The sequence below is a fragment of the Vombatus ursinus genome, unplaced genomic scaffold, assembly GCF_900497805.2.
Source record: "Vombatus ursinus unplaced genomic scaffold, bare-nosed wombat genome assembly UNPS02014779.1, whole genome shotgun sequence".
Lineage (NCBI taxonomy): Eukaryota > Metazoa > Chordata > Mammalia > Diprotodontia > Vombatidae > Vombatus > Vombatus ursinus.
The window spans coordinates 17,236,955-17,253,870 of record NW_020954557.1 but is presented as its reverse complement, the minus strand read 5'-3'; positions in this window follow the sequence as shown (position 1 = coordinate 17,253,870).

The window sequence follows — 16,916 nt, the reverse complement described above, 5'->3', positions numbered from 1 at the left end:
ACTTCTTACTTGGCCATCTTGGCTGATGGAAGCGGAAGTGACAATCAACATCTTATGAGTTCATTTTTCATATCTCCATAGATGATTCCCAAGCCTATATAGCCATCCCTAATCTTTGGCCAGAAAGCCAGTTCCACATAGACAATTGCATACTGAACATGTTCAGTGGATTACTTGTCACTCAAATTTGGCACAGTGTATTCATGACAGAACACATCATCTTCTTTCCAAGCACTCTGCTGACAACACTAACTTTAGCACAGTCATCCAGGATTTTAACCTCAAAGTTATCCTTGGCTCTTCTTTCCCTCCCCTCCCATATCCAAGCAATTGCTAAATCTTGTAAATCCTACCTCTGTAGAATTTCTTCCATCTATCCTCTGTACTCTGCTCATACTGTTACCTCTCTAGTTCAAGCCCTTATTACTGCTAACATTGAAAAATCTGATGGTTTCAATTCCTCCACCCTCTTTCCTCTCCAACCAATCCCTTTTTAATGCATACTGCCAAAAAAAATTCTTCCTCAGGTACAAGTCTGGTCAAGTGACTTCCCTGCTCAAAAACCTTCAGTAGTTCTCTATGGTCTCTATCATTTATTAAGTGCTATGTACTGCCAACTTTTCGCCATGGCATTTAATGCCTTTTTTAACCTGACTCCATCTTGCTTTACTAAAATTATTTCACAATATATTTCATTTCCTCTATTATTAGCTAACTAGATGTTTCCTAGCTCAACATTCTGTTTCCTGCCTGTACCACCTCCTTACACTGGCACATGCATTACGCCACTGCCTTCAACAAAAATCTCTTTAGCTCTGGATTCCTCTTCTGAGGCTTAGTGTGGGGTCTACCTGCTCTCTGATGTCATTTCTGATTTTCTAAGTTGTAGTGCTATCTTATAACATTATTTTGGATTTATTCATTTTTGTACATAGTAACATTCCCAGTACAACATAAGGTCCTTGAGGTCAGTGTTTAAGCCACAGTGGTTTACACAGAGTAAACAATTAATATTTGTTGAATTAAAAAAAAAAACTGTTGCTGATGGATCCATCCAAATGCTACTGAATGGCAGAATCTATTTTTCCCTTCCATTTTTGTACTTCGACTTTATTTCATGCTCTGCATTTTATGAACTTATTATTATCAATTATTATTATTATTATTATTATTATCATTATTATTAATGAGCTGAAGTGAAGGGAAATGGAAATGCTGTCATTAGTGTAGAGTCATTGAGATTGGAAGAAGAGTCTGTCTTTGCCTGAATGGAAGGCCCCCTTGATATGATGGAGGCAATTGGGAGCTTCTATCTCCTCCATTTTTCTTTTCCTCAGTACGGTTAAATTCAATCTCAGGAGGAGATGCTGTATCTCATTAAGCTGCAAATTAAAATCCCCCAATGAACTAAAAACCTTCCCAACTGGGCTTTAGATTTTATGGGTTTCATAAACCTACTCTATGGACAGAACAGAAGTTCAATTAGAGTAGGTACTCTTCATTTTGTTGGCAGATATCCAAAACATAGATGCTTTCCATTGTTTTTACATGGCTCATAGGAAAAGTAGTGCAGAGTTTAATGGAACTGATAACTTTTTAAGTGACTCCAGTGGCTTAAGTTTCCTGAATACTCTCCTGATGTATATATGAACATGACTGAGGGAGTAGTTGGGTAGGAGTATAGTGTCTACAGTCAGTACTTAATATACTTTGGGAACAATGGAACATTAATTGCTATAAAGATGAGGGTTCCAATAAAATTCCTTATGGAGCCAATTTCTAAATATTGAGCAAATTGTAGTCTTCATAACTTTAAGTCCATCATTTGATTATATGATGTCCCTTCAAATAAACTGAGTCAGGAGCCCAGTATATGCCAGAATTGGTAGGGTTCCAAAGTGGTAATCTCTGAGCAACTAAAAGGCATCATGACAGCCCTGATGTCTGGTGGTGGAAGAGAGTGAGACGGAGGGTGGTTTAATGTCCACAAAGGAAAAGTTTTATCTGTTTTACAACTTTGTGGAGGATTTCTAAGTAGAAGGAACATTGAGGCTAATTCTAAAGGTCACTGGAAGATCCAAATACCTTTACCCTTATTTTTCTTCTTGCAAGAGAGATTATTCAATGACGTCGATCTCCATTTGATGAAAGCATTGCATTACTGTAAAAGATTTCTATTTAATTTCCATGTGGACTCCTAGGCTGATCCTGAAATAAGTCTAAGGCTTATTTGAAAATTGAAAAAAATTCAAGTCACATGGTATTCCAGACCCTTAATATACATTTGTTTACACAGTCATAATTAAAGAAAAAATTTAAAAAGATTTGGATGTTTGTATAATGTGTCAAGGAGCACAAGAGTCTTGGTTAAAGAGTCCTCACATATAGAAGGCCTGTCTTTTGAGGATGACAATTATGAACAAATAGTATTTCATTTTCTGGAATTCTGAGAATAACAGGTGATTATTATAGTCTTCCAAGCTCCCTGGCCCTCCTACTTTATTCAATCAAAGTTTAATAATTTGACCTCCTTCCTATTATTAGGAAGTAAAATTAATTAGTTAGAAGTGGTGAAGATAACCTAACTGCAGAAACAACTACTTTTCCCCTGAAGGAATAGACTCTACATAAGGCTAATTTTGAAGCACTGATTTATTTCTTTTCCAAGTGGGGGAAATCATTCAAATTCCTTTAACAGGAAACTGTACAAGAAGTATATTTCTAAATGTGCTCTTTAAAGGTTAACTTGGTGTTGACCTGGCTTTCAAAATGAATGTATCAAATGAATCTTCAGGGCTGGGCACAGCAACCTGCTTTTTTGGTCCCATTCTCCTTGCCATGGTCCCTGAAAAGTAGGCTTGCAAGTAGTATGTTTCAATTAGGTTTCTACAAAACTTTCATAATTTTTTTTGAAGTGATGTCGATCAAGAAAGCCAAAATGATATTTTACCACATAAAAAAGTGTAGGTGTGGAGGAAGATAAGTGGTGGACACTAACTTCTTTTTTTCTTGATAATTAATTTATTTTTAGTTTTTAACATTCACTTCCAAAAGATTTTGAGTTTTAAATTTTCTTTCCCTCCCAGTCTCTTCCCTCCCCAAGATGGCATGCCATCTGATAGAGACTCTACTTACACATTCATATTAAGCATATTTTCCCATTAGTCATGATGTAAAGAACAATTAGAATTAATGGAAGGAACAACAAGAATGAAGCAATAGAAGAAAACAACAAAGGAAAAGAAGGGCAAATAGTATGCTTCTATCTACATTCAGAATTCACAGTTCTTTCTCTGGATGTAGATAGCAATTTCCATTGTGAGTCTTTTAGAGTAGTCATAGATCCTTGCATTGCTGAGAAGAGACAAGTCTATCAAAGTTAGTCATCGCACAATGTGGCTGTTACTGTGTACAACAACTAACTTTTAAGAAAAGGGTTTAATCAACATGGGCAAAGCTCAGTGTTATTCTAATACCATCTGTCCTTCTTGTCTGGGTTTTCTGGACATCTTTAATCCTAGTTCTTAGACATGGTTTATGTATGGCCATGGTCAAATCATGTAACCCAATGAGACTTTGTACTAATAACCTCTGTGGTTGTTTCCAGCTCTAAACTTTAGAATCCACTATCCTTAACACATATTTCCCTCTTGACCATTTTAGTCCTTTACCTATGTGCAGTTTTGACCTTCTGAGCCCCTTGAGACTAACTGGAATTACCTCCAGGGTAGTTACAAGATTGATTGGGTTTGTAAATCACCTTTATGTATTACAACCATGAAAATTTCATTGCTCTGCAGTTCCAGAAAGTGATTAACATTATGATTTTTGTCTTTCTCATGCTATGGATAAAAAGAAATTATTTCATTCATTAGGGAACTAAGAAAAGAAGCAAGGTTACCAAACAATGAATAGCAATTTAGAAATTCAGAAGTAACATCAAAAAACATTACTGAACATGTATAACTTTAAGAATTATAACGGGTCAACAAAAAGTGTAGATTTAAGTATATATCATACATTTAAAAGATGCTCGAAAGCATCTTTTAAAGGGTTTTTTGAGGTGATCTTTTAAGAGACTTTTAAGATTACTAATATTTCTGAATTTTATTGGCTAAGCAAAATAATAATGATTCTCTTAATAAGAGACATTCTAATGTGCATGTGTGCCTAAAATGTAGTCATATTTCCAATAAAAAGTTGATTCTTAAACAAATATACTAAATAAATGTTGCATAACAAAACATCAGTCTATCTCCTCTCATACAATATTTGTATATCTGTTGTACACATCATTTTTATGTGGCATTATACTTATCATCTAAAAAAAATCCACTTTATAAGTTCATTGAGGACATGGTCTATTTTTTTTTGTCTATTTCTATCCTTAACTATAGTCAGCATAGATCCTTTAACAAAATAGACATTCTTTAAATGTTTATACAATAAACAAAAAAATCTTAGTATGTTTCCTTGGATCATATTTGTTTACATTTTGAGAAACAAAATGTACTATATTTATGACAATGATAAAATTCTCAGAAATAACTATATCATTTTTGTATGCCACTTCCCATGAACTTACCTTTTTCCTAAAATATGTTTTAAACTTTTCTTTTGTCAGTTGATTAAACATTTGAAAATAACTCATGATCCCATTAAATCTTATTTTCTTTTCAACCTAACCATCTAAGATCCTTCAAAAATTCCATGTGTGACATAATTGCTAGGCCCCAAATCCTAGTTATCCTGTAATAGATACTCTGTTGTTTATTCTTGTTAATTTCAACATGACTTAATGTATATAAAGTGATTTCTAAATCTTAGGCACTACATAAATGCTACTTTTTGTTCTTATTATTAATATGTGCCAAGAACGAAATATGCTCTAGATATTGTTGTACAATCTAAAAATAGTTTTGTAATGAGAGGACCTGAGTTTGATTTTGGTTCTATCAACTAGAATTTCAATTAAGCTCTGAGTCTTACTTTCCTCATCTGTAACATGAAAAGTTTGGTCCACATGACCTCTGAGGTCCCATTTAGCTATTAATCTGAGATCTTATGATTCTGAGTTTTAATTCTTTGAAGTAAAAGAAGCTGTCAGTATCTAGTGCTGACATTTTAATTATTTTTATTAAAAATTAACATGGCAAGATTTGATGCAGAAAAAAATTGGTAGTTTGCTAACACTTTATTTGATAGTTTATTAATAACTTAACCTTAAATATTAATATTCTGAATTCACTCTTAAAATGGAAGAGCTGCAAAGTGAATTAGAAAAAAAAAACTAGAATTTTTCTGTGTTCAAGAAAAACATTTAAAACACTGTTCATGTACAAGTTAAATGGGGGCAGGAGTGGTAGGCATTTTTCAGCAGTAAATGGCACCACTACATAAACTGAAGAACTCAGAAATAAATGAAATATTAAATACAACATTTAGCCAATCAGAACATAAAAGTATCTTAACTATTTTGGTGATTATATAAACCTGTTAGTCCATATTGATTTTGTCAACAAATAATGTTTTCACATATGGTAGAATACCCAGAATCCCTACTAAAAACTAATGACCTTTTAGGTATCTATAGCACCATATACCCCTAGTGTCCCATTTTAGAGTTTGTCAATTATTTTTGAATGGGTTAGTATTGTCTTTAAAATGAAATCTTACTGCTCAGAATTCATCAATCCTTTGATTTTATAGACAGAAAATTGAGTCCTGAAGAGGTTAACTGTTTTACCAAAATTCACATAGCAGGTTAGTGGGAGTTTTAAGATTCTTTTGTGTCAAACTTTAGATTCAGCATCATAAGTGCAAAAAGCACTGCCTGCTGTATCCAAAAACTGGCTTTCCATTCTGCATTCTGCTTTTCATTCTTCTATAATCCTGGGCAAATAACTTAAAACTGCAAGGATCTCAGATTCCACACCTATATAAAAAAATGAATTGGATAAGATGGCCTCTGAAATCATTTTCAGATCTAGATCTATGATTCTTTGATGCTTCCATAGCTAAAATCACAGTGCTGTACTCATAGTGTATATTCAGTGTATATTTATTGATTGAGATTAATGAATTAACTTCTGTCAGCAATAGCTAAAGTGACAACTGTGGAACCTTCATCAACTCCTGCTACAGAGCTTTCCTTTTGTCTACCTGTAAAGCACTTAGCAAAATGTCTGGCACTTGGTAGGCACTTAATAAATGCTTATTCCCTTCCCTTTTCCACTTTCTTTCAAATACCCACTATACCAGACAAGATCATAAGTACCTTTCCTCCCAGATCTTCTTCCTTACAAGCAGCAATATTAGCCCCAGGCCATTCAAAGGAAAGTAGTTTCTGCCATGGTAGCCAAGTGTGGAATTTGTATGACAAGAATTAACTGTTATCATAGAGAGAAAAAAAGTGAGAGAAAGATTAATAGTATCTAGCATAGACTGTTTTACACTGGACATTCAGAATATATGTAACAACTGAGTAATGTAATAAAGTGGAATCACAATTTCAAGATACATCAAGGAATCAAACCTAATCATTATTTCTTACTTAAACATCTTTTTTGGGGAAGATGATATCAGTGGGATAGAGTCATCTATCAATAAATTAGTCTACAGTACCTACTATATGCCAGGTAAATGGTAGACACTGGGGACACAAATAGAAAGAATTGAAAAGTAGATCTCTACTTCCCATGAGCTTACATTCTAATGGGGTAGACAACTAGTACACACAGACACACACAGACACACAGACACACACACACAAATACAACAAAACACAAGGTACTTTGGGAGAGAGGGCACTAACAGTTGGGAGCATCAGGAAATATTTCATGCAGATGATGGTCCTTAATCTGTATCTTAAAAGAAAAGAGGACTTCTCAACCTGGAAGATATATCCTCAATGTTTTGAGAAAGATCCTCAGGTCAAGTTTGGATTAGGGAATTTGCCCAAGATCATATGAGTAGTAGCCATCAGAGGCAGGATTTGAACCCCATATCCTTTGACTCCAGAGCCAAGGCACTTTCTGCAATACCATATGGACTTAGGCTTGATTGCTTTTATTTTTATAATTTTTTTTAAATTATAGTAAAAGTGTAGAGATGAAGGGGGACAATACTGACAGCCAATGGTAATTTAAAGGATATGGAAACGTGAATGACATGAGAAAAATAAAAGTAAAAACTGAGAAAAATAGCCTATAAGTATGATATTTTGATAATTCATTTGTAGGACACAATCAGAAAACATTTCATTTCCCTTAGGAGTAGTAATTCTGCAATAGCTAGCTAAATGAATGAATGAATGAGTAAAAGAAGTCTGGAGATGGTCCTAGAAGTTTTATTTTAACAAATAATTTTTAATGTATAAACTTGTGCCAGGTTGGATAAAAAGGATCAAAACTGACACATTTGTGATTCATCTTTTCTCTCTTAACACTCTTTGGTGTAGGAGGCACTAATGTAGGATGACTAAAACATAGCAGGAGTGAGAAAGAAGCAAAATAAAGGAATTCACATGAATAACTAATTAGCCCCTGTAAAATGGAGAAGTAATTTATAATTGTGTGATGTCACTATTGATAACTAATATAATCTGTAAACGTGAAGAAAAATTGTTCATATTAGTGCCAAATTGTGTCTTATGTTTCATTTCTCTTCTTATGAAATTCTTCAGTTCTTAGAGCATCTCATCCTTTTATTTCTCAGTTCTTATTTTTAATGGCTTACATATATTATTATTAGGAAGCAGCTGCTTCTGGAACCAAATGTCCCTAGATTCGTAAGTTGAGGGAGACATGTTATAGTCTCCTCATGAGGAGAGACAAAATCGGAAATTCACGTCTCTATCACTAAGTGCAGGGTTGTTATTCTCAATATTAAGTATCAGGCATAAAATATCATTTTTACAAGTCAAGAGGATTGGCTCAAATATAGTAGTTTTACAGCAAAAAGTTTGAGAGCCTTGCAGATTTGCTCAAAGAATCCCCAAACACTTTTGTGTTATTAATGTTTTCTACATCATAGAACCTTTGCCAGGCTGGTGAAGACTGTGGAATTATCAGAATAATGTTTTTAAATACAAAAAAATGAACACATAGGATTACAAAGGAAGCCTATTACATTGAAATAAAGATGTCTTTTTCCCCATCGAAGTTTGTGGACCTTCTGAAATCCATACATGGTATTCACCCCAAGTTAAGGACTCATGATCTAACAGAACTGCTGATTCTTTGTTTAAGGAGCTCCTACCTTCAAGAAGCCCACAAGAATAGCAAGAGATCCACAGATATAGAGCTAGAAAGGACCTTAGAGGTCATTTTGTATGACTTTCATTTTACATTTCAGGAAACTAAAGACTAAGGATATGAACAATGGCAGGCCGAGTGTATAGTGAAAAGAGTGCTGGATTTTGGTCAAAGGTCATATCTGAATGCCAGCTTCACTACTTATTACCTATGTTAACATAGGTAAATCACTTTAAACTCTCTTTCCCTCAGATCCTCAATTGTAAAATGAGGATGGTGTCTTAAATGGTCTCAGAATTCTCTGTTGTGTCTAAGTCTGTGATCTACAATAAATACAATTAAACAAATATTTGTTAAATGACTACTATATTCAAGGCACAAGTTCTGGGGATGCAAAGACAAGAAATCAAGAGAATCATTTCAAAATATTCAGTTGAACTATATATTTTAGAAACAAGGAGAATATAGTGGGTCCTCAGTAATATGGAATAAAGTGTTTCTAGTCAGATTTTATAATTTCAGCACTTTCCTTGCATTTTGTCACCTCAACAATTAGTTTGAACATATATCAAACATATATTTGTGCCAGACATTGCAGGGGCAAAGGTGAAAATAGCTGCATCTGACTTTAAAATCAAATGAAGAAGTACAAATAAATGTGACATGAAATAAAATGTGACCAGGTTAAAGATGGATTTTAGAGGAAGTGGTAAGAAAAATGGGGAAGGAGAAATTACTTTCAGCTGGGTCTGTGGGAATGGGACAGATAAGGTTCCATGGAAGTAGAAGCACCTGAACTGACCTTGAAAGAACATAATTTCAATATGTAGACATGCGAAGCAATGCATGGCATTCATGAGATATGTGGCCTGCTGGAATGCACTGACATAGGAGGGTACAAGATGCATTCTGTGCCCAAATACAGTTCAGTTTGTTTAGAATATAAAGTTTAGTTTTGCTGGGAGGGAATTATTGTGAAATAAAGCTGAGAAGGTGAATAGGAGACAGATTTCTGAGGAACAAAAGTGACAGTTTAAGGTGTTTGCATTTTTTACTAGAATAAAGAACTGGTGAATTACTTTTTTCCTTTTTTTTTTTAATCAGGGGAGTGACATAGTTAGAAACCTGTATATTAGGAAGCTTGTTTAGACAGCTTTTAAAATAACAGATTAGAGGAAGGGGGACTGAAGGAAGGGAGGATGGTTAGGATGTAATTATGGTAGCCCAGGTGAGAGATAATGAAGACCTGAGTTACAGTTGTGGCAATGAGAGTACTCTGAGAGGAGGGGGCAATTATGAAAGATACCATGGAGGCAGAAGTGAAAGAACTGAGCAATTAGTTGGAGGTTTTGTGTGAGGAAATGGGAAGGGTAAAGGAAAAAGATTTTGTTAGGTTTTTGAAAGGCTAATACTCTCTCGCCTTTACTTTAATGATTCCAGCTCTTAAAATAAATCCTTTCCCTTTCATCTCAAAAGCTAGAATTGTCTTTTTCTAGCATAGGAAATAACCTCCTGCCTCTCTCTTATTTTATAACTAAATCTGAATAATAAGCCAACTTGCAAACAAGTTTGTCCTAGGAAATATTTTTATTGTATAAAAAGGCTTAAGACAGAAAGTAAATCACTACTAGCTCTGTATCCCAAAATAGATCAAAGAAAAAGGACATATATGTACAAAAATATTTATAACAATCTTTTTCCTTTTTGTAATGGCAAAGAATTGGAAATTGAAGGGGTGCTCATCAATTGGGGAATGGGTGAACAAGTTGAGGGATATGTTTGAGGTGGAATACTATGGTCCTATAAGAAATGATGAGTAGGGGGGCATCTAGGTGGAGTAGTGGATACAGCATCAGCCCTGGATTCAGGAGAACCTTAGTTCAAATCCCTCCTCAGACACATAACACTTACTAGCTGTGTGGCCCTGAGCAAGTCACTTAACCTCATTGCCTAGCAAAAACAAAAACAAAGAAACAAAAAAAAATGATGAGTAGGATGATTTCAGAAAAAAAAAACAAAAAAACAAAAAGCAAAACAAAACAAAACAAAAAAAAAAACAAACAAAAAAAAACAAACAAAACCTAGGAAGACTTCTATGAACTGAGGCAAAGTGAATTGAACAAAACCAGGATGACATTGTACACAGTAACAGCAATACTGTAACGATGATCAACTGTGAATGACGGCTATTCTCAGCAATACAATGATACAAGACAATTTCAAAGGACTTACAAAATGCTATCTACCAGGGCCAGGGAGTGGGGGGTGGGGGAGGGGAGGGAATTGTTGAAGTCTGAATGCAGATCAAATCACACTTTTTAAAATTAAATTTTTTTGTTCTGCAATTTCTTTTGCAGCATGGCTAATATGAAATTATGTTTTGCATTTCAAGGGTATAATCTATATCAAATTTCTTGCATTCTCAAGTGGGAAGGAAGGGGATGGAGGGAGAGATTTTGGAAGTAAACATTTTTAAAAAGAAAAGTTTTTTTTTACATGTAATTGAGAAAAAATAAATTAAATTTTGAAAAAGACAGAAAGTAAACACTTATTAGGGAAAAACAAAACAAAACAAAAAGACAGAAATTTCCAAACCCCTCTCTTGTCTCCTGAATCCATCTAGTAGGGTTAAATAGAAATTAAAGATCGGAGTGAATGATTCAGATGATAAATAGGAAGCAGCAGGCTTAAAAAGAGGAGAAGAAAGGCATTGTGGCTTGTTCACAATTGTGTTACCCTCTGCTTAACCCAACTTTCCACTTGTCTAGTGTGCTTTCTTGGCCCTAAAAATCAGGAAATCATTCCAGGGGACAATCTGACTCATTCCATTTCCATAGTCTCTGTTTGTATACAACCACATTAATCTCCCTATATCTTTCTACTTGATTTGCCCTTGGGTCTTCTACCTCTTTACAAAAGAAGGCAGAAAAGCTGGAGTGTCTGATTATTATTTATCTAATGGTGCATGTCCCTTTTTCTAAGTCACTCTTTCCCCTTGGGGGCTATACATAAATTGGTTTACACAATAGAACATTAAACATGGGAGGCAGACTTTGGAATTAGGAGACCTGATATCTTATCTATTTACTCCAGAAACTCCAATTATCACATTTACTTTGATCACCCCAAGAAGTACATCCCACTTGGAATTTTCCATTGAGCCCTATTTCAACCCTTCTAAATGATTATTGGACATTTCTACCTGGATATTTGCCAGTACCTAAAAGTCAAAATGTCTAATCATTTTCATGGCATAGTAGATAAAATCACCAAAAGTGACAACACGGAAAGGGAAGAGAAATAAAATAAAAAAGAGTAGAATGAGTATTCTTAACTTTATTTGTTTCTCTCCCCCCACAAAAAAATGGACCCCCTTTTACAGTCTGGGGTGTGATAAGGTATCAATAAAAGTTGAATAGGAGGACTGCTATACTGTGGTGAGGGTCCATTTGAGGAAACCTGGCATACTGAGCACTGTATGTAGGTATGTATACCTGGCACTGTAAGCAGGGTTTGGTGATTTCCTTTGGCAATCCTTGACAGATCAGCAGCAAGAGTAGAAAAGGCACTTAATGGGCTTTATCTTCAACTGAAGAATAAGCAGTTAAAAGGCAAAGAGACAAAGGAATCAAGGATGGTAGAGGAAATGAATTTTTATAATAAAATTTTAATTTTTCAATGAATAGAAGTTTACTTTTTCTCTCTCTCACTTCTTTTAAAATTCTGGGTGAAGGCCTTGTGACTAACATGTATAGTTAAGCAAATCAAAAGCATGCTTCAACACCAGTCCTCTGAAATTCTGGTTGGTTATCACATTTACTAGAATCCTTAAGTCTTTGCAAATTGTTTTCCTTATTATATTGTTATTATATAAATGGTTCTGCTACTTTACTCTGCATCAGTCCATATAAATCTTTGCATGTTTCCCTAAAACCATCCCTTTCATCAATTCTTAACAGTAAAATATTATTATATTATATTTATATGGCAAATTTGTTCAGTCCTTCACTAATTGATAATCACTCCCCTTTTTGATTTCAGTTTTTTGCAAACACACACACAAAAAAAAAGCATTATAAACGTTTTTGTACGTATATCCATTTCCTCTTCCCTTGATCTCTTTGGAATTAGTAGTGTTATTGTTAGGTTAAAGGGTATGTACAGTTTGGTAATTTGGGCGATAGCATTATAAATTACTTTCCAGAATGGCACCTATTCACATCTGGCCCATTGGCCAATTCACAGCTCCACCAGTAATAAAACAGTGCATCAGTTTGCTTGCTTTTGGTATTTGCCTCCAACGTTTGTCATTTTCTCTTTTTTTCCTCAACTTTGCCTATTTGAAAGGTATGAGGAGGAACTACCTACTTGTTTAATTAGCATTACAATATTAGTGATTTGGAACATTTTTTTTCATATGGGTCTTGATAACTTGGATTTTGTCATTATCTTATAAATATGGATTAGTTCCTTATATACCTTGGAAGTGAGAATCTTGTCTGAGAAATTTGCTGAAAGGATATTTTTACAAGTTTTCTATTTCCTTTCTAATTTTAACTACATTAGTTTTGTGTGTGTGTGCAAAATTTTAAAATGTTTAGGAAACCATGTAATTTTAGATAAAGTTTATTTAAAATTCTATGTAATTTCATCTTTGGTTATTGTCTTTCTCCCTTGTATTTTCTTTTTTTATAGTATTTTATTTTTTTTTCCAATTACATGTAAAGATACTTTTCAATATTCATTTTTATTAGATTTTGAGTTCCAATTTTTTCTCCTTTGCTCCCTTTCTCCCTCTCCAGGATGTCAAGCAATCTGATATATGTTATACCTGTGCAATCATGTTAAACGTATTTCCACATTAGTTGCAAAAAAAAAAAAACAGAACAAAAGGGGAAAACCATGAAAAAAAAATGAAAATAGTATGCTTCGATCTGCATTCAGATGCCGTGGTTCTTTCTCTGGATGTGAATAGCATTTTCCATCATGAACCTTTTGGAATTGTCTTGGATCATCACATTGCTGAAAAGAGCTAAGTGTATTACAGGAGGATATCACAAAATATTGCTGTTACGTTGTACAACATTCTTCTGGTTCTGCTCACTTCACTTAGCATCAGTTCATGTAAGTCTTTCTAGGTTTTTCTGATATCTACCTGCTCATCATTTCTTTTATTTTTTAGCCGCTTAATAGTATTTTATTTTTTCCAATTAAATATAGTTAGTTTCCAACATCCACTTTTATAAGATATTTTCTCCCTCCCTCACCTCCCCTCTTCCCAAGATGCTATGTAATCTGATATAGCCTATACATGCACAATCATAGTAGACATATTTCCACATTAATCATATTCTGAAGGAAGAGTCAGAACAAAAGGGAAAAACCATGAGAAAAAAAAAAAGACAAAATAGTACACTTCAATTTGCATTCAGACTCCATAGTTCTTTCTCTGGATGTGCATAGTATTTTCCATCATGAGTCTTTTGGAATTGTCTTACATCACTGTATTACTGAGAAGAACTAAGTCTATCAAAGCTGGCCATCACACGATGTTGCTGTTACTGTGTACAATGTTCTCTTGCTTCTGCTCACTTCACTCAGCATCAGTTCCTAAGTCTTTCCAGGCTTTTTCCTAAAATCTGCTTGTTCATCATGTCTTATAGAACAATAGTATTCCATTGCATTCATATACCACAACTTGTTCAGACATTGCCCAATTGATGGACATTCCCTCAATTTTCATTTCTTTGCCTCCACAAAAATAGATACTATAAATATTTTTGTATATGTAGGTCCTTTTCCCTTCTTTTGATCTCTTTGGGATATAGACCTAGTAGTGGTATTGCTAGATCAAAGAGTATACATAATTTAATTATCCTTTGGGTATAGTTCCAAATTATTCTCCAGAATGGTTGGATCAGTTCACAACTCCACCAGCAGTGCATTGGTGTCCCAATATTCCAACATCTCCAACATTTATCATTTTCCTTTTCTGTCAGATTAGCCAATCTAACAGGTGTGAAGTGGTACCTCAGAGTTGTTTTAATTTACATTTCTCTAATCAATAGTGATTTAGTGTATTTTTTCATATGGTTATAGATAGCTTTAATTTCTTCATCTGAAAACTGCTTTTTCATATCCTTTAACCATTTATCAATTGGGGAATGACTTGTATTCTTATAAATTTGACTCAGGTCTCTATATTTGAGAAAAGAGGCCTGTATAGAAACACTTACTGCCAAAAAAAAAAAAAGTTTCCCAACTTTCTGCTGGGAAGGTCCTTTTCTAATCTTGGTTACATTTGATTTGTTTCTGCAAAACTTTTTTAAATTTAAGCTAATCAAAATTATCATTTTGCATTTCATAATACACACTATCTCTTGTTTGGTCATAATTTCATCCCTTATCCATAGATCTGACAGGTAAATCATTCTTTGCTCTCCAAATTTGCTTATGGTATCACCCTTTATGTCTAAATCATGTACCCACTTTGACTTTATTTTGGTATACAGTGTGAGATTCAATGCCTAGTTTCTGCCATGCTATTCCAATTTTCCCAGCAGTTTTTGTCAAATAGTGAGTTCTTATCCCAGAAGCTGGAGTCTTTGGATTTATAAAACAGTAGATTAGTATACTAATTTACTACTGTCTTCCTTCTAATCCTGCTTGAATTTGATTTGTTTATGCAAAAACTTTTAAAATTCAATCTAATCCAAATTATCCATTTTGCATTTCATAATGCTCTTTATCTATTGTTTGATCATAAATTCTTCCCTTCTCCATAGATTTTAGTTTTATTTGTTTAATAGTTTTCTTACTTTCAATTTTATTAATTTTTCCTTTGACTTTTCTAAAATGGAGTTATTTTCAGAATTTCCAATTTGGTGTTTAATTGGGAATTCTTAATTTTTTTTCTAGCTTTTTTAGTTACATGCCCAATTCATTGATCTACTTTTTCTCTATTTTATTGATGTAAGCATTTAGAGATATAAAATTTCCCCTAAGAACTGCTTTGGTTGCATCCCAAGAATTTTGGTACATTGTTTCATAATTGTCATTCTCTTTAATGAAATTATTGATTGTTTATATGATTTGTTATGTGATCCACAAATTCTTTAGGATTAAATTAATTAATTTCCAATTAATTTTTAATCTATCTTTTCATGGCACTTTGTTATATGTAGTTTTTATTGTTTCATGATCTAAAAAGGATGCATTTAATATTTCTGCCTTTCTGCATTGGATTGTGAGGTTTTTATCCCCTAATACATGGCCAATTTTTGTGTAGGTGCCATGTACCACTGAGAAAAATCTATATTTCTTTCTATCTCCATTGAATTTTCTCCAGAGGTCTATCATAGCTAATGTTTCATTCTTTAACTTCTTTCTTGTTTATTTTGTGGTTAGATTTATCTAGTTCAGAGAGGGGGAGGTTGAGATACCCCACTAGTACAGTTTTACTGTCTATTTCCTCCTGTAACTTATTTAACTTCTCCTTTAGAAATTTGGTTGCTATAGCATTTGGTACATATATTTTTAATATTGATATTGCTTCATTTTTTATGGTACCTTTTAGCAAGATGTAGTTTCCTTCCTTGTCTTGTTTAATTAAGTCTACTTGTGCTTTTGCTTTGTTTGAGATCAGGATTGCTACCCCTACTTTTTTTTTTAACTTCAGCTGAAGCACAATATATTTTGCTCCAGCCTTTTACCTTTACTCTATGTGTGTCTCTCTGCTTTGAAGTTTCTTGTAAACAACATATTGTAGGATTCTGGTTTTTAATCCACTCTGTTATATGATTCCATTTTATGGGAGATTTCATCCCATTCACATTCACAGTTATGTTGCTAACTGTGTATTTCCTCCATCCTGTTTTATCCCTGTTTATACTCTGTGTGTGTGTGTCTCCTTTCACCCTGTCCCTCCTCAACTAGTGTTTTGTCTTTGACCTCTGTCACTGTCTCCCTCAACCCTCAATTCTGCCCTCCCTTCTCTTAGTCCCTCCCCCCTTTTGTTACCCCCTTCCCCTCTTAATTCCCAATAGGATAAGACAGAATTATCAACTGACTGTATTTGTTATTTCCTCTTTGAACCAATTTTGATGTGAGTAATATTCAAACAATGCTTACTCCACTTCCTTCTTTCCATCTACTTTATTAGGTCTTTCATGCCTCTTCATGTGATATAATTTACTCCATTCTGCCTCCTCCTTTCTTCTTCTCTCAGTAAAATCTTTTTTTCACTCCTTTTTTTATATCATCACATCAACGTCAACTTATACCTACACCCTTTCTCTATGTATACTCCTTTTAACTGCCCTAATAGAGGTATAGTTCTTAAGAGTTACAAGTATCATCTTCCCATGTAGGGAAGTAAACCATTTAACCTTATTGAATAATGTTTTGTTTTTCTTTCCTGTTTAACTTTTTATGCTTCTCTTTAATCTTGTATTTGAAGATTGAATTTTCTGTTCAGCTCTGGTCTTTTCATCAGGAATGACTAAAAGTCTCCTATTTCATTAATATCCATCTTTTCCCCTCAAAGATTATGATCAATTTTGCTGGGTAGTTGATTCTACCTGATACTTTTGGAATTTGGCTACAATATTCCTTGGAGTTTTTCATTTTGGGATCTCTTTGAAGGAACTTACTTTATGGTGA